Here is an 18,645-nt window from a genome sequence, read left to right on the forward strand (position 1 = left end):
CTTGACAGAAACTGGCAAAAAGAAAGAAAAGCAACACGAGATTTCAACACTTCACACAGCTCCGCACCACAGCCCCACAACATTTGGCTAACCTCACTCAGAAAAGGAAAACTCTCACACACTCACACACACAAACTTATAGGGAAAAACTCCTCGTCCCCATAAGGACTGTTGGTCCCCGCAAAGATATGTAAACACACACACACACACACACACACACACACTCTCTGTCTTAATATCTTTGTGGGGACATCTAATTGACATAATGCTTTCCCTAAACCTAACCATGAAAAATGAATGCCTAAGCCTGACCCTTACCCCAAACCGAACTCTGAAACTAAAACCACATTTTGGGTCTTCAAACTTATAGGGAAAAACTCCTCGTCCCCATAAGGACTGTTGGTCCCCGCAAAGATATGTAAACACACACACACACACACACACACACACCACATGTTATAAACTAACCAATTAAATTCATATTTGAGGCCGTCCTGTTTAATCAATAAATGTATGCAGTGATCCACAACCGGCTTTGAACCACACCACAAATCAGTGTGAATAATTACAACTGTGCGAGTGTGGAGAGCTGCACGATGACTAAAGTGCAACCCAAACGAAAGAGCAGACGCACCTTCACCAGGTGCACACACGTGAATTTCACACCAAATGTGTTGGAGCCCAATTTACTTTTAAATGAAAGAATATATACAAAGAGTCCGAGACGTCAACCGAACTGGAAACAAGTCCGCGCTGTACTCTCATGCAATGCCAATCTGAACCACAAGGTGGAGCTCACGCTACTATCATCACTGTCACTTCTGTTGGTAGCTATGAGCACAGAGACGCTAACATCAGATGCTTTTTGGTAAACGCTGCGACGCATCTTCAAAACTAACCTCACAAAAACTGGAGAGCGGCTTCTTTCGGTCAGATCAGTGCGCTCCTCAGAAACGCTACGTCTGCTCTAATTACAGCAGAATTAACAGGCGGGTATGAGCGCCCAGCAGGGTAACATGTATACGTGACAGAAAGCACATTTACCATCAGAGAAAGCAGCAACAAATGTGTCCACAAGATCTGTGCAAGAAACAGAGGAAGGAAAGATGATGACCGACCGATATGAAAAAATGGGCAGCAGGCAGTGGTAACGGTACAGTGTGGTCTCAGGGTATGAAATGCATTCTGGGATATGACCTCTGGTAGTGAGCAGTAGTGGGATGGTGACATAAAAAGCTGGTACTCACTGCACTTCCTCTAAAGGGAGGGGCTTCACTGGAGGGGGAGGGGCTCTTCCTGAGGCTCCACCTCCTCCTCCGAACTCTGTCCGTTCTCCTCTCTCTCCTCTTCCTCTTTATCTTCTGGAAGCTCAGGCCAGCAGCACTCTGGGTAATCTCCCGCGGGGTCTGAAAGAGGAGAGAGACGTCAGCCAAGTGTGAGAGAAAACTAAAGATGGATCACATCGAGAGTGTGTGTGTGTGTGTGTGTGTGTGTGTGTGTCTGTGTGTGTGTGTGTGTGTGTGTGGATGGCAGATGCAAACAGATCATGTTGAGGTGTTGATGATTGTGAGTGTGATAGCAGGTGTTCCTGAGTGTTGTGCGACTGTGTTTGTGTGGTCTGAACCCAGCACGGGCCTTAAAAACTGCACCACAACTTGGCCCAATAAAGGAGGCAGTGGGTTACCGTGGTAACATGCCAAAATCGAGAAGGGAGGAAGCAACGGAGTGAGAGCGAGACGGAGAGAGAGGAGCACAGAAAAAATAAATGAAAAAATAAGAATCAGAGGAGAGACCGAGCGGCAACCTGAGCACGGAGAAATGAAGCCAACACAAAGCTGCAGTTCCTCTGACGGCCACCGGAGGCTCCACCAGTCAGTCATGCTGGAACAAACATGTTTACAGCCTGGTATGAAAAACTGTTTACCCCTCTGGCACATCAGTTGAAGTAATGCAAAACTCTGAGTTTCAGGCCGTCTGTGTGCAGGGGGCGGGGCATTCTTTCTTTATTTTTTACAGTATTTCCGAACCCTCATTACTTTCTAAGTGCAGGAGATTTCTATGTGAAGTTTCCTGGGCTGCAAAACACATTTAAGCAACAAAACCTATTTAACAACTGCATCAAGTCGCTCAATCTGGTTTTTGTTCAGCTGGATTTGTTCCAGAGTCAGTCCAATCAGAGTGAATATGGGGGCGCCTTGGGGCGGGGCTACTTTGTTTCTCTTTCCTCGCTCATTATGTTCAGTTTTAATACACAGGATATCTGTGTTTGCCACTAGGGGGCGTCTCTCCCTCCATTAAACATCTGAAATATATAGAAGCAGCAGTGACTGAGGCCACAGGTGATCTACCTTTGCCACACGCTGTCGCAGCTGTGCTGCGCTCTGCAGACGACTGTTCGGCAGGAAAACTCGCAGCTCGTTTAATTTAACGAGGCCGCAGCGTCGCCACGGCGGGGAGGTGGCAGAAACAGTTAACCCCGGCTCAGCTTTACGGCAGCGCTCAATCAAATGAGATCAAATGAGACGCCCGGCAGTGCAACGAGGAAGCGGTGCCAGACTTCCTGTCCGGTAGAGGTTCTCCTGAGCTTAATGTAACACAAACGATGGCGTGACTTGGACCACAGAGCCAATCAGCTGTGCCAGGCTGTGCGTGACTACTGAACCCCACAGTTAAGGCCGTTAGCATCCACGCACGAGCACAAGCCAATGACAAGGAACAGGAAGAGGAGACATGAAGGAGGCAATCATCGATCGCTGAAACCCGCCTGCACACGTAAACGCGCTTCATCAGGGTTTGCAGCTTAACAGTGAGCAGTCCTTGGTTTGTTTCAGTGTGTGTGTGTGTGTGTGTGTGTGTGTGTGTGTGTGTGTGTGTGTGTGTGTGTGTGTGTGTGTGTGTTTGCATTATTTTAGTGCCGTGCTCAGGTTTGCATTAACCACACTGAATCCTCATCTTCAGCCTGAAGGCAAAGCCTGAGTTTGGAGGACGCACAGCAGCTAAAGAGCAGCCAGCCTTCACTACAGGCTGCACTCAGCAGTTTTTCTGCCGCGTGGATCGATGCACTAAAAAAAGCCTTACTCATATAGAAACAAGTTTGTTTTGCAGGGTTCACAGTGTGAAAGCGCTGCTGTAAAGACCTCAGAATCAGCCAGAGTGCCAGCCGCAGTGATGGCGCCCGCAGGTTTGTGAAGCTTTTATTTTAGCATTTTATCCGCTGCCATGTTGGACGAGAGGGTGGAGCAACAAGCTCCTCCATCCATCTCTTTTCTGACACCGAGACGCTCGGGCCTCGAGCTCTTCTGGCGGGACACAGAGGCGTTCCCGAGTCAGGTGACAGTTATGATCTCCTCTGGCATGTCGGGGTCTCCTCCCCGCAGGACGTGGTTGACCGCCATCGCCCGGGAGGCGTCCTAGTCAGATCCCCGAATCACCTCAGCCAACTCCTTCCAGTGTGGAGGAGTGGAGGAGGGGTACTCCGAGCTCCTCCCCCCTCGCTCTGAGGCCGAGCCCGGCGCCTGCTGCTCGTGCAAAGTAACGGAGGAAATACTGCAGTTTCACTCAGCACTGGAGCGCAGCCTCAGCTGCACAGCAAGCTCAGTATTTGGCAGAAAATTTGATACGTGTGTACGAGCACAGAGCGGAGGTTAGGCCCATCGGAAACTTTGGCCCCAACTCTGCATCACGCCTCGCGTTTAGATCAGCAAAATGAGACTTTGGCTCGACGGCGTTTACGGCAGCCGGCTCGTCGCTCTGCACTCGCGGTGAAACGAGGAGCAGAGGACGAGCGTTCAGGTTCAGCGTACCTGATTTTAAGCGTTATTCGTTTCAGGAGTTTTGACCTTTAGAAACTTTCGTTCCTGCTTTCTGTGCAGCACAAAGTCTGACTCATGTTTAATATAATCATTATTTACTCACAGCCAGCCTGGTCACAGATTAACATCGAAACATTATGAAGCTCCTCTAAGAGGGAATCACCGGCAGCATTTTCCCCGCGATGAGCGCCTGTGTGTAGGTTGCTAAAGCTCTGCGAGTGAGTGGATGAGATCATCAGAGGACTGCAGCGCAGCAGGGAGACACACACACACTCAGAGACAACAACAGGTCTTTTCCACAGAGTCTGGATCCCCCTCAGGACTGACCTCATCCTCCATCCATCACCAACCTGATACGAAGCAGCTCTGCTCTGGGACCAGTGTGTGTGTGTGTGATCATCTCCACTCTTACTGTGTTTATTTGTGCTCTCCTGTACAAATGAATGGGCTGTTTGTGTAACGTGTGCATACATATATGGAAATAGAAGCAAAACAGAGTGCGGCGTGTTGGCCTGAGCTCTCTTACACAAGCTTCCTTATCATTTCCTGAAATCATCTTCGGGAACAGTTCTCCACGCTTTCCAGGAAAAAGGGAGCTGCTGTCAGTCGATGCCTTCCAGAAGGTTCTGGTGCGATGCTACTTTTCTCTGTGTTAATAATTCCAGACATTGTAAAAAGAGCTCCGACACCACCGACTGAAATTCAGCCTCAAATCCTGACGGAGCCTCCACCGTGTTTCCCAGATGACTCACACAGATGCTCCATCAGCCCCGTTTCCTCCGATTATCTGTCCTTCTGTAACTTTCATCCCTCAGCCTTTTCTTCCCGTTTCCCTTCCCTACGGTTGGCTTCTTGACAGCCGACCTTCTTCAGACACTGCTTTTGTCCTCCGATTTCTTTAAACTTTTAAGGACACTGAAATATGCCAACATTTCAGCTAACAGCTCTTCAGGAATCAGCCTGTTGGTGCAAAAACACTATTTTATGTCAAACTGTATTATCTTTGGTATTTGTCACAGATTGAACTAAAGAAATGAGAACAAATGATGTGTTTCTGTGACAGGCTGCTGCTAACAAAGTGCCTAAAGATACAATTCTTCTGTTGTGTAGACACAACACCGATTCATCCTTTTCATGCCTGAATGACTCAAATTGCAGAGCTAAGTGAAGGTGATCAGGTACAAAGACCGGAGGGAAAAAGCAGCCCAAGACCAAAGAAAATCTTTGAAAGACCTTCAGAAGGCCGGCTGTGCTGTCTGAGTGACGTGTATGATAATAAAGCACACTGCTCCTCTGCATGCAGCGTCCCAGGTCTCCTGGTGTCTAAGTAAACCGTCGCCCAGGTCATCTGCACGAATGAGCTTGAGCTTGTTGGACCGGAGCCTCCTCAGACTCTTTGCTCTCAAACTCAGTTTCTGAGACTCTGACTCGTGCACACCTACGAGGGCTCTACACCTGCCCGTGTGCACTAACCCTAACCCTTCCACGACACGTTCGGCCGTCCCTGCTCTGTTAATATAAAAGTGTCACCGGGATGAATTCCCCTACACGCTGCACTTCCTGCTGCTGTGGCGTAGCGACTCTCGGATTAATGCCCCGCCGCAGGACGCGGCCTCCGTCTGTTTTGCCGTCCGTACCTCTGTGCCGCCGAGCCGCCTAAAATATATTTAGGCGGCAGCGTTCATCTGGATATTTTGCATATCTTAATTAGTGCTTACAAAACATGCAAATCAGCCGGTCGGCCCCAATTAATTAGCTTTGTGGGCTTTCTCCTGAAGTGGCGGTACTGAGGGGGCGTCTGTCTGTCTGTCTGTCGCTGTTTTTGTCCTAACCTGAATTTAATCAATCGGGTCAATTAAAGCGCAGATTCCTGTTTACAGTAACAGCAGAACAGATCTGAAGGTGCAGGGCTGCTTCCTGTGAAACAATGTCCTCTGATTCGTTTCACACGAGGTTCGTTTCAGCGCCACAGCTCCACTTGTTATTTGTTTTATTAAAACTGAATCACAGTAATTTCTGCAGTGCAAGAAAGATCAGCCGGCTGCAGCGGGAGAGAGGTCCAGGTGTGTGCGGCGAGCACGCCATCAGTGCATGCACAAAAGTAATGTTTGAATTCCACTTTGTCTGCACTCATTTAGCAACATGCCGAGGTCGACCGTACGGCCAGATCCATCCAGCACACAGGACGCGGCTGGATTACAGAGTGCAGCTGACGCTAGCAAGTTAGCATCCGCATGGTAACCCATCACAGACAGACAGGGGGCGCTGCAGCGCCAGCATGTGGTGTGTGGCACCATAACAACTTTTAACTGGCGTTAACATTAAACATCCTCTAGAATAAACTATGAATGATTTGTTTGTGGGGATAGGTTAATTGATTAATCTACATTGACCATAGGAGTGAATGTGAGTGTGAATGGTTGTCTGTCCCTGTGTGTTAGCCCTGCGACAGACTGGCGACCTGTCCAGGGTGTACCCCGCCTCTCGCCCTATGACAGCTGGGATAGGCTCCAGCGCCCCCTGCGCCCCTGAAAAGGAGAAGCGGATGGATGGATGGGTGATTTGTTTAACTGCTACCCACTTTTTTTGTGGTGCAAACTCTGACCCACCAAGCTGTAGACGACTCTGGGTACCAAACATCCTTTAGCAAAGACACAATTTGTCTTTGGAAGTATTAGCACAGGTGTGATTAAAGCCAGTGAGCTACAGAAAGTTTTCTCCACATGTGCAGTTCTGCGGAGCCTCTTTAAAGTTCAGCTCTGGTTCTGCAGCTCATGCAGGATGGGAACAGAGACCGCAGCAGGCCGCAGACTGACGGGAGCTGCTCACATGCTCGGAGACCAGGAGTTACATCCAGTAACCGCCCCTTCCCTGTGGCTGCAGAGAGAACAGCACACCCCCACACTTAAACTGCATTTATCTGATGAGTGTCTTTTATACCTGTGTGCAGCCACGTCTGCATAAGCACATGAAAATAAAATGACTGAACATCAGTGACATCACTGCTGTCAGGCCTGCTTCAGTCTCAGCTTCCATCCAGCCTTCGTGATCCTGGTGTTCAGTACCTGCCCGGCACTGAGCAGCGAGCACACAGCCGGAGAGCCGCCGGTGCAGAAAGTGGAACATCTCGCAGCTAAAGATCCGGATATTTTTCCTCAGGAGTTGGTAGAGACCCAAACTGGGAACTCCTCGGCTCAACAACCATGGCCTGATGGCTTCTGGAGGTTACGGGCAACAGGAACAGGAAGCCAAGGCCCCAGCATCAATCCCTGCTGTAAAACAGCACCAAGTGGCCATTAGAGGAACTGCAACTTCCTGCAAGTTTGGCTGCTTAAACTCGATCCTCGGAGTAACCGGCCGGTTTGCAGAGCAGAGTTTCAGGAAGCACAGAATAACTCTCAGCATGTTCAGGAATCCAAGGAGGATGTTTAATACACGGCCTTATTTTCACGGCGGTGAAACGTCGAGGAGCTCTGACAGGCGTTCTCTTCACCTTGAAATCTGCTCCACCAGTCTGACTGGTGCTTCATCGTGCCAGCAACTCCAGTTTGCTTTTAGAGGGAATTAACTCTGATATACAGCTCTCTGACTTCACCTTTTGTTTTACTTTACTCGGCTAAAAACATCAAATGTGGCAAAAATCTGAAGTTTTAAGGAAGTGAAGAAGAGCTGTGTTTGTTTTTGGCTTAATGACAGCATATTAGTGACACTGTGGGGATTTCCACACAACGACGGTGACACGAGACCTGCTGACAGACAGTAAGCTCAACGTTTCTCAGTGAAATCGGAGCGTTTGTGAACGCGGATTCAAACAGGACTTCATTTATTCGCTGCACTCCTTCCTGCTTTAGCTCTTCCTGAAACACGCCTCCAAAGACTGTCTTTCATCTTCATATCTGTCAAACACCGGGAAGCTCGTCGGAGGAATGCAAACGCCCCACAGCAGACTCGGTTCAGGTTTGTTTAACATGCCTAAAGAGATCTCGGCGATGCGGGCCCGTCACTGGTCTTCATGTTCTCCTGTGTGATGTCGTACAGCTGACAAGTTTGTCTTGAGATTCTGGTATGTCTTGATTTGATTACGTGGCTCCAGTTCTGACATCAGATCATTAGATAAAGCTTGCTGATGTGCTTTTCGCAGACTTTGAGTGTGGAGAAAAGTAGGCAGAGCTTTCACAGCTGCACTGCTCTCCAGGAGTTTTTTTGACGTAGTTTAGGCCGCACAGAATATTTATTTCTATTTCTATTCATTAGCTTTGTTTATGGACACTGATGGAAATATCCCAAAGCAGCCAGTGTTTTTTAACCTGGCATTACTTCAAATCCAGTCCCCTGTTGCTCTCCAGAACCCAACTTTAATATACACATGCTTTGTTTATGCACAACAATACACAAGGAGCTCAGGTTTGGGACATCTTTCAGGTCCAACATCGACCCCCAAACACTCCCAAGTGTCACAAATAAGCATGTTACAGCCTGCTATGAAAAACAGCTTTGGTGCGTACAGGTAAACCCACTCGCCCGTCACAACAGCTGGAAGGGGTTACATTTCTACACCTCTCACTTGTTTGGAGTTGGTGCCTTTTTAACAGAATTAATAGATTTTTAAAAACGTGGCTCGTTGTGGATTTTACTAAAAGAGCATCCAAGAAGTTTACAACATCCCCACACAGCGACCGGGAAACTCCCACTCCACCCTCCAGAACCTCGTCCCTGGACTCAGAGGTGCTAACTCCCACCCCAGCTGCCCCAGCTGGAGATCGTTGCTGGATGAAACCAAATGACAAACATCTGTGAAGAGCTGAGATCCTGAGAACACCGAGCCCTCCACCCTCAGCTTCACATCAATTCAATTTTATTTATATAGGTAAAGACCCTGCAGGAGAAACCCCAACAATCAAACGACCTGCTGTGAGCAAGCACTTGGCGACAGTGGGAAGAAAAAATGCCCTTTTAACGGAAAGACACCTCCAGGCTCAGGGAGGTGGGGGGTGAGGGGAGGACGACAAGACAAAGACACGCAGTGGACGAGAGCCGGAGGTTAATAATGACGAACGCAGAGGTGTAAACACACAATCAGGGTCAGCAGAGCCAACGCCCACGAGTCTTCCTTACTGCCCGATCGCTGGGACCAAACATCCACATCAGGGTCGATGCCCACAGACATCCCAGAATCCAAAAAACACATGCAGGAAAGTCCCACGCACCCCAGCTGGTCCAGCATCCAGAGCTGGTCCAGAGTTCCAGGACCAGGACAAAACCGCATCTCCTGAATCGGAGCTTCGCCTAACAGATGGACTCTCCTCTCAGCACGCTGAGGGTTTTTGTTTTTGGACAAACTGAACAATAATGAGTGTATCTTATTAGCTTCATGGGAAGCAGCCAGCTCAGCTCGCGACAGCCACCGTGACTACATCTGCGTCGTACATTATCTGTACCGCATCTGAACGCTGGATTCATCTAAATAAGAGAAATGATCACGAGCTGAATGTGTTCATGTTAAACAACAATGAGGGAAAAGCATCTGTGCTGCGGAGGCGTGCACGTCTCACCCTTTAAAGGCCGTGTGCAGGAAAGCAGCAGCATCATTCATTTCCTTTAAGCGCTCTTTAAAGGCCTTTAACATCCACATTAATCTGTGCACCCTCCCCGGGCGAGCAGCGAGCGTGTACACTCTCGCAGTGAAAGCCGATACGTCACGCGCTCCTCGCCTCCTATTGGTGGGTGCGAACACACCCCCTTCATTTCACTTTCGCTGCTGTATCTCCATATTAACCTTCGTGTAAATGTGACACCTCCCTTTCTCCCCTCCCCTCCGCCTCGTCGGTAATCCGGCGGATTCATCCAGATGGATCGTGGTGTTAAAAAAAACAAAAAGAGCGCCTGACAGTCTCGCTGCTCGTGGTTTTTGTGTGTTTTAGCTAATTAATGTCTCAAGATTAATGTGTTGATGATTAAATGGTGTGAAAACATTACACATTCTGTATTTAAACAGCCACACTCTTTTGCCTCCTTCCAGCGCGTTCATTAATGTCATTTTTTGCAGCAGTGCGAGCCGCTCGGATGTGGGGAAACAAACTGTTAAAATGGTGACAAGTCGCCGGACTTGGAACCAGACTGCGGGGTCGGGTTAGTCTGCAGTCTGGAGGCTTTCGTCGGGTTTTTTCTGGTGAGGGGGAGAGGTATTCGGCTGGAGCCTGGCTCCTCCACTCATCTGCATCTTATTTGAATTTCCTGCTTGCATAATTCCTCGGTTAATGGGGAACTGCTCGGCACCGGCACAGCTGTTTTGCCTTTCCTGCCTGGCAAGACGCCGCTCGCTCAGTGAGGGGAGGAGGGAGGGACGGGAGAGGGGGTGAAGAGGGGGGGAGGAAAAAAATCTTCAAAAAGAAAAAATCTGCAAGTCATGTGGTGCAAAAATACAGTACAAACAACGTGTGATCCCCCGAGGACGGAGGAGGAGGAATGGAGTCAAACACCCACCCACTGCCTGCTTCACCCCCCCCTCGCATGTACATACACACACACACTTTGATAGCACCACACCCCCTTCGCCACAGCCACACTGAGCATGTGCAGTGATGGTGATGAGCCTCTCCTCTTCCTCTCCCACCTCCCCCTCCCGTCCGCCTCCTCACCCAATCCTCAGCTCTGCCATGCTGGTCCTATAATTGGTTAGTAACAGGCTTGGGCAGCACCACCGCGTTGCACCAGTCGGACTTCTACCAGCCGCATTAGCGTGTTTATGCATTCGCAGCCCTATTAGAGGCTGTTTGTTCGCTCATTAGCAAACCTGAGCTGGAGCTTGAACCTTGCCACAGCCGCGTTAATCGCCGAAAGAACGGCCGGCGTGCTGGAATCTGTGGCGGCGACCTGTGGAACAGTTTGTCCTGAGCCCACGAGTATTTAGATCAAGCTCCCACTGTGAGGCCGATGTACAGTTTGTGTGTTTTTGGTGGCCGCCTCAGAGGTTTTAGCCTGGAGAAAAGGAGAATCCCCAGCACGGTTACTCGACTAACACAGATTTAGTCAGAAATAAAATGCAAGGATTTCAGTTTAAAGTCGAATCCAGAGAAACGCTGCCAAACAAAAGCCTGATGCGTGGATTCGATTTATGTGATGTGTTTTTAAAGATGGGGCTTCGTGTCTGCGTTAGACACACACAGGCTGTGTTAAAGAGCTAACAAATTTCCTGCTGCACATTCTGCATTCGTGCATCCATCATGTTGACAGAGCGGTTTTCCTTCTTGTTTTTCGTGTTTGCCGTTTCCCAAAAAGATACTTTTTCTGTTTCAGCCCAAGAAGCATCACCATAAAATTACAACATGTTTCCATCCATCATCTTCCACTTATCCAGTCACACCAGCAGCAGGCTGAGCAGGGTATTCCAAACATCCTTTCTCCCTAGAAACACTTCCCAGCTCCTCCTGGGGAGGACATCTCCAGGCATTCCCAGGACAGATGAGATACATAATCTCACCACTGGGCTCTGGGTCTACCCCAGGGTCTCTTCCCAGTTGGGCGTGCCCAGAAAACCTACAAAGGGAAGCACCCGGGAGGCTTCCTGTGTGGCGGGAAAGCTTCTCCGAGCATCCGCCAGATATCCGAAGTCCTCATCCGTCTTTGAGCCGAGCCATCCTCCAGAGGAAGCTCGTTCAGCCGCTCGCATTCGTGACCTCTACCCTGCATACCCACCACCGACGGGGGCATGCAGGGCAGGCTGACCCCCATCATCGCAGAATAAATGCTTATGTTAAACTTGTATTAAACCATAAACAGCCCAACCCTGCATCAGCACTGTGCAAAAGTCCTGAGTCACCCCTCATTTTTGATGTTTGGTGGAAAATTAGAAATGGGTGCTGTGATTTAAACATCAGAGACACAAACAGAGTTTGTGCACTTCTAACTTTAAAATGAGTATCTGATGTGAGCAGCTCTCTGTCAGCTCTGAGAGGATCTTCAGGAACATTTCTCCAGACTTCCTGAAGCTCTTCTTTGGATGTTTCTGCCTTTTGTTCTGCTCTCTGTCAGGATGCTGAGGCTCTGCGGAGGCCCATCCATGACTGATACACGTGGCTGCAGACTCCTCCCCCTGACGACCTCGTGCATGCTGACCGTGACTTGGACCCATCACTCAATCAGACCTGTTACTCTAGCCAGTGTTGGGTGGGCCAGATGTGGCCGCACTGTCACTGCACACCTGACATCTGGCCGTGAAAGGTGGACGTGCGGCTGTGACATGACATCCTGGTCACATTTCAATCATTTACTGGGTTTTTGGGGATGAACCTGTTAAAGTGACATTTTGATTTACACGTCAGAGTGTGCCGAGTACTGCTGCACTCGTTTTGAAGTGCAGGTTTTAGTGAACCGCTTGTTTGAAAAGTGAAATAATCTGGGGGTGTAGAGTTAAAAAGGAGTGTGCTTACTTATTTATCCCCCCTGTTGCTGCTCATCTGCGCTGCAGGCTATTATCCACGAGCTGCAGAGCACACCAAACACCAAACCACAGCTCTGTGGAAAGCAGACATCAGGTTCTCACGAGGAAGATGATATCTCAGGTTCTGGTGAATTTTCATAATTCTTCCTGGTTGAGCGCAGGCCGCTGGAAAGTGACCAAACAAGATCACACCGCGTACAGTAGGACGATGAGTCTGTGTTGCATGTTTGACAAATCTCTCTGTGATCTGCTTCAAAGCAACTAATAAACCAAACAAACCTTGTTTCAATCAAGAAACACTGCTGTAAGTCTCACAGAGAGGGAACCGAAAGCTCCTCACATCAGTGAAATCCTCCAATCAGGCTTTGGGGATTAGCCTCCAGCAGCCATGAACTGTAATAAATGATGGCTGAGCTGTTGGGAGGAACATCTTCAGACTTCAGATGACCACTTCGGGCTTCACGAGGATGCAGAGGAGCACACGTGACCTCTCCACTCAGAAATCACACACAAAAGAATGTTTTTCTAACCACATTTTCCCCATAATAAAAAGGCGATCCGCCGATAGCCGTCTGTACATTTATGGGAATGCTGCAAAGAGGAAATGCTAACAGCTAATTCAGCGTGCCGAATTGGCCGATTTGGCAGTTTGCCCAAAGATAAACAAATACAGGCTTTAAAAGTCAGCTGGGTTTACACTGGAGTGATTTACAGGCCGGCTCTAAAGCTGACATTTGAAGCTGCTGTTATTACACATTACACCTCGCTCCTCTTCCAGCCGTTATTCTGGAGACGTGAATGAAAAGCTCGACGCTGACGGGTCTGCTCAACTTTTTATTGTTGCTGCACAATTAAAGCAGGATTCCTGCAGCCGTCCGCACACTTTAATACCGCACGTTGTGTGCGTGCGCCGGTAAGCCTTTTGCACACTTGCACAGACATAATATAATCAATGAAACCTTATTAGATGTTTTTACTGTGTGTGCGTTTCCAGATCAGTCACAGCTGTTGTGTCTGTTTTTATTACTTTCTCAGCAGGTGGGGAAGCCTCTTTTTTTCCTATTCGCTCTTTATTCAGCTCGTCGCCTCTTTGTCCCGTCCTGTTATTAGCTCGGTCGAGCACCGGTCATCCGGACATATTGAGTCCTCAGCAACACGAGATTTCTGCTTTCCCCTCACCAATAACTCGAGGGGGATTTCACCGCCGTCCAGATCAGTAATGAAATCTGCGGCGTCTTTGTTATTCAGCTCCACTCATTGTTTTTGGTTTAAAGGCAGAAAGAGCAGATTGAATGTGAGGCGCTCCATCTATCACAGCGTTTGTTAATAATGCAGTAACATCCAAAAACACGGTGATCTGTACCTCCCTAATTAAAATCAGGCTTGCAGATGTTTTCCTGCCCCTAAAGTCCCCCGTTTGTTTTTAAGGTTTGACTTAAAATGCAAGACTTTGCTGGCTTCACTTGATAGTTGGCTGAATATCTGTGGAGGTTTTCTACATATACTTGGCCTCCAGATGTGCTCAGAGTTTTTGCAGATGTTTTCCCTGCCCCCTCAAAAATGTCCCATGTTGGGCTTCCTGTACATTTTTATGCCACTTAAAATGCACAAATTTGCCATTTTTCCTACTTTGAATTGATGCAAACACGGGCGCGTCCCGCCGTACTGACGCCGCCAGGTTCCTGCTGACGCATGAACGTGCTATAGCATGATATGAACATTAGTGCAGCGTGTTTACTTTACGACAGCAGCGACACACATGGCTGAAAGCTGCTGGCTCGGCTGTGGAGGAGTCGGCTCCAAAGGCGCGAGCGCCTTCGGTACAGATGGTTCTCACGTTTATAAGAAAGAAAGTTCCCACAGTACCACGACAGCTTGTTCATGACCGCTTCAAGCACTTTAAATGAAGGCAGCTAGCTGGAAACCTGCAAAACTAATGTTTAGAGGGAAAAGCATTCACCCACACATCAACTTCAGACATCTGTCCTCTTAACTGTGGACTGCAGCCACAATAATGAGGACAAAATGAGGTTTTTTCCACTGGTGGACACGAATGAGCCGATAAAAGTGCAGCTTAGAAAAACTACTCATTCTGCTCAAACTCCATTTTTCATCCTTGGACTACAGAAGCTTTGCACGAGTCAAAGGTCTTCATCTTAAAGACAGCCAGTCCCAGTAACTTTAGCTCCTCCCCCTTTGAGAAAACATCTCTTGATTGGTTGATACCTAAAAACACAACGTTTGAACAACAATCATTCAAGTGGGCGGAGTTTTTTGCCTGAGATGACCATATTAGGGATATCCCCTCTCGATGACGTCGAGACTGAGTGTTTCGAACAATCTGAAGTCCAAGCTGCTGGCTAACAGACATTAGGACCATTTTAAACGCGCCCTGCGGTGCCTTGTGAGCAGCGACGTGCAACAGTTGTTGTCAGCACCTTAGCTCCTAAATACAGTTCTTGCAGGTTGTGCAACTTTTTTAACCTGGTGTGGTGAGTTGCAGCTGGGCTGAGTATGCGATTGCGGCAGATGGCCGCCCCTCCACGAGATTTTCCTTCCTACTGTCGCCGAGTGCCTGTAGGCAGTCGTCTGACTGTTGGGGCTTTTCTGTACTACAATACAAAACGGTGTGAGGGGGCTGTTGTTGGGATTTGGTGCCACAACAATTCAACTGAACTGAATTGGAATCATCTTGCATGTTAATGATTCAGTACAGAAGCTCAGAGACTCGCAGATTATACAGGAGATGAAAACATTAAACTTCATCCTCGCTATATATAAGAAACAGCAGAGCAGGTCCTGCTTACCATTAAAAAGCTGCTTCTGTTAACCACATCATCACACTTGTTCCTCGGGTCTGTCATCTTACCCACTGAGGCTGTTTTGGTGCGAGTTACACATTTAGAGACACGGGCTGCTCTCTTTTGAATATAATGGATCTAAATGGCACTCGCCATGATGGGGAGGTGCTCGAAGCACCAAAAGCGTGTTTGAAAACCTCAGCAGCAATCTCTCTCTCTCGCTCTAGAAATCATGATGCTGCGACCCAAAATAAATCCACAAACTTGTTGTGAGCAGTTTCGTTTGGGAACCATTTTCTTTACAGAACCAGAGCCTCCGACCGACGCGTCTGATAGGTCGATATAATCTTTCTAAACATTAACAGAAGTTCTTTAACTGCTATAGTGTCTGTTTTCATGTATAACATCTATTTAAATCAGGGAAGGCTGTCCTGCCTTTGCAAACAGAGGAAACTGCTGACCTCTGACCTCCTCTCTTGTTGCTTCCTTGCTGCTTCTTCTCCCTTTGCAAACCTCTGAGTCTCTGCATTGTGACATTAAAAAAAGGAAAATCAGCCAAGGTCCCAGATGACACAGCCGACTGACCCGACTTATCTTTATCATCTTCCCCTGTAGGATGAAGCGCAGGCTAATAATAGCAGTGTGAAAACTTGGCCTATAGCCGTACGTTCGGCCTGGTTTCGATGTCGCGCTGCACACGACGCTGCACAAGCCTCACAGTAGCCTCGCTTCTTGCCTCCTATGCTTTAATATATCTTTGTTTATTACAGCGTGTGTGTAATGTGTGTAATGTGTGTGTGTGTGTGTGTGTGTGTGTGTGTGTCAGCTTTAATATGGCTGCACAGACGCTAACCGGAGCTAATACAGAACAATGTCCTGAGCTACAGGATAATTATCACACAATGATGTTAAAAATCAGGCAACACTCAACTCGGTGCTGTCGGTAAGGATCACAGTGATGGCACACACACACACACACACACACACACACACTTTAACAGCATGATTGCGCTCTGATAGGCTGGAGAGCAGCAGGGAGTGAGGATGGAAAAGCAACCAATGAGGGTCGAGGATAGGTGGTCAGCCTACAGTGGAGAGCCAATGGAAAGGCATCTGGGGCTCCCAGGAGGCGGGGCGTTTGAGCTCTGCCCTTCTTGTTTTGTGTTTTTGGCTCAAAGTGGGAGCCACATTCCTGCCGTTCCCCCTGCTCCATTCCTGGGCTGGTGGCAGGGTTCAATAGGTGAAGCAGAGAACTGTGGGAAACTCGGGAGGAGGAGCAGGGAGCGCCGTTAGCACGAACATGCATGTCTGCAAACCTCAGGAGGAGGCAGCCGAGCAGAAATCAATGCAGAGAAGAACAGACGACCAACATCAACCTTGGCAAAACTATTAAAGGACGATGAGAATGCGTTTCAGCTCTGCGAGGGCAAGAGGAAATACTCAGATTACAATCACAGGCTGCTCCGCAGGCCTGAGCTTTACTCATTAATGCAGCTGAAACTTCCGCCTTTATAAAAATCAAACAACTCCGACAAAATCTCACTTTTCCTCACGTCCAAACTTTCAGTATCCAGCTTTTTATCGGCCATTAAAAGAAGGTAGCCCTGCAAAAGTAAGAGAAACCTTCACCACCGGGGACAGCGTTTATCCAGCGTGGTCTGAGACACCGTTATCAGAACTTTAGATATTTCGTTTTAACTCTACCCGTGTCCTGAACACGCTTTGCCTTTTCACAGCCCACCCAGCGACTTGGTTAAATAAAGGTCACCAACTGCTCAACAACAGGTTGCCAAAGACAACTGTTTACTCCTTCAGCGTTTGCCAGACGTGGCAGAAGGCTGTGGTTGCCCATAGTGTGAAGATGTTGACTTGACTGCTCAGTGAGTCGTAGTTAAACCGTGAGAAGCATGTGTAATTCCAGTTTGTGTTTTCCCAGCTTAACTGCAAGTAGTTAGCAAATGTTTGCAGACCAGTCAGTGACCTGCTAGCAACCAAAGCAATCACGACAAGGTTTTATGGTGCTGCACTCTCTGTATGACCAGCTTCCCCTAGCAACAGCCAGCAACCACTCACAAATCACACGAGGGATACGCATTTTTCCCTAGCGACAGGAGGTTGCTGACCGGTCTGCGGGTCTGTGCGACCGAGGTCCTAACGTCCACCCTCATTAAGATTTTTCACCAGCCTTAAAACTCAGACGAACATTTTAAACAGACCCTGAAACACCAAAGGTTTGAGATTTTGTTTGAAGTCTGCTAGTTTCCCCCTGCAGTCCTCACCTGATGCTCGCTGTGTGATTTTTGTCTGTGAAAAATGTTCTCAAAAGTCTCAGCAATCAAAAAACACCGTCACTCACTTTCACACAGCACAACTGCTCAGGTTAACTCTGACTCTAATACATTAATGGGATTTGTACGATAATAATCTTTCATAATGCATTTCATGTAGGTTCAATAAAGAAAATCAGCAGTATTTCTGATTCACGGTGGAAAGAATGTGTTCTCTAAGAAATATGAAAGGTATTCAGCTCGTATCATTAAAGAAAAACCTGAGAGGAACGAGAACATTCAGTCCCCGAATGCGGCTAAACGCTGCTATGTAACCATCGGACACATCGCAGAGCCTTAGATCCAGGACAGAGAGGTCAAAGGTTAAAGTCTGCCTTATTAAACGATCTTGGAAGAGCGAGAGAAATGGAAAGAAAATTGGAAACGGCGGAGCTGAGGAGAGGAAGGATTTTATTTTTACTTCAGGATGGTGGAAAGGAGGAGGAGGAAACTGGAGACGGGTGGATGATTGAGGAGGAACAAGACGAGGACGCGAGGTACTTCTCGAACAGATGAGTTTTCAACCTCCGACACTCAGAGGAAAGTGACTGCGCTCTGGAGTGGGAAGGTCATTTCGGTTTGGAGGAGACAGGTGGCGGAGCGGCGAGCGCTGATGAAAGAAAAGTCAGGTTTAACAGGCCTCGGTCAGACCTTCACTTCCACTTCATCTTTATTTTCTGCACTAATTCAACACCCAGTTTGCAGTCTGATGGCAGGCTGTGAACGGCTAAGCGATCGCTTTGATTTGAACCCCTCCGGCTGATACCAACAGCCAGTTTGAGCTTATCGCACATATTTTGGGCAGATGAAAACACACCGGCCCGCACGTACCGGGAGGATGCAGCACGAGGCCGCTCGTCTCGTTCTTACACATGCCGATCACTGCACGTGTCGGGGTAACACTTTAAATGAGCACAACTTACCATTTTTCTGCAGCTAAATCATCGTTTTATCCACAAAGTGTCAGGAAAGGTTAAAGATTGCCAATTCTAGGGGACTGAGAGGAAATAAGTTTGGCTCTAAAAAAAACCCCTCAAATTATTAACTGATTATAAAAATTGCTGTTCTTTCGGTCCGTCGACTAGTTCACTTCATATTTTAGCGTTTAATATTTTTACTGATTAGCGTTCAAATAATTTTCTTGGTTAAATTAAATCAGAACGTAATGAAAATCCCACCAACAGTTTCCTTCAGTTTGATTTAAATTGTTTTTGTCCAAATTACAATTAGAAAGAAACGAGTCTCTTTTACATCCAAACACAATT

General features: G+C 48.0%; 1 protein-coding gene across 3 annotated transcripts in view; it reads right to left on the reverse strand.

The window, feature by feature from the left end:
* LOC101470116 (zinc fingers and homeoboxes protein 2) overlaps nucleotides 1–18,645 on the reverse strand; it is a 131,145-nt gene that overhangs the window by 93,163 nt on the left and 19,337 nt on the right. For all 3 annotated transcript variants that reach the window (XM_004574931.5, XM_024798486.2, XM_076879700.1), the window contains exon 2: nucleotides 1,248–1,406. The gene's annotated coding sequence lies outside the window, so the exon portion shown is untranslated. The remainder of the gene's footprint in view (nucleotides 1–1,247; nucleotides 1,407–18,645) is intronic.

Source organism: Maylandia zebra, linkage group LG22 (assembly GCF_041146795.1).
Source record: "Maylandia zebra isolate NMK-2024a linkage group LG22, Mzebra_GT3a, whole genome shotgun sequence".
Taxonomy (NCBI): Eukaryota; Metazoa; Chordata; class Actinopteri; order Cichliformes; family Cichlidae; genus Maylandia; species Maylandia zebra.